Source organism: Bison bison, unplaced genomic scaffold (assembly GCF_000754665.1).
Source record: "Bison bison bison isolate TAMUID 2011002044 unplaced genomic scaffold, Bison_UMD1.0 scf7180017864144, whole genome shotgun sequence".
Classification (NCBI taxonomy): Eukaryota; Metazoa; Chordata; class Mammalia; order Artiodactyla; family Bovidae; genus Bison; species Bison bison.
The window spans coordinates 81,361-81,871 of NW_011494716.1; the positions used below are offsets into that span (position 1 = coordinate 81,361).

The 511-nt window shown below is 41.1% G+C and overlaps 1 protein-coding gene across 1 annotated transcript in view; it reads left to right on the plus strand.

The window, feature by feature from the left end:
- LOC104988957 (ATP-binding cassette sub-family A member 3-like) overlaps positions 1 to 511 on the plus strand; it is a 98,246-nt gene that overhangs the window by 22,504 nt on the left and 75,231 nt on the right. The gene's annotated exons all lie outside the window — the stretch shown is intronic.

Below are 511 nucleotides of genomic sequence, written 5' to 3' on the forward strand. Positions count from 1 at the left end.
TGTTACTCCAGGTGTTTCTTGACTTCCTACTTTTACATTCCAGTCCCCTATAATGAAAAGGACATCTTTTTGGGTGTTAGTTCTAAAAGTTCTTGTAGGTCTTCATAGAACCATTCAACTTCAGCTTCTTCAGCGTTACTGGTTGGGGCATAGACTTGGATTACTGTGATATTGAATGGTTTGCCTTGGAAACAAACAGAGATCTTTCTGTCATTTTTGAGATTGCATCCAAGTACTGCATTTCGGACTCTTTTGTTGACCATGATGGCTACTCCATTTCTTCTGAGGGATTCCTGCCCGCAGTGGTAGATATAATTGGTCATCTAAGTTAAATTCACCCATTCCAGTCCATTTTAGTTCGCTGATTCCTAGAATGTCGACGTTCACTCTTGCCATCTCTTGTTTGACCACTTCCAATTTGCCTTGATTCATGGATCTGACATTCCACGTTCCTATGCAATATTGCTCTTTACAGTCATCGGACCTTGCTTCTATCACCAGTCACATCCAC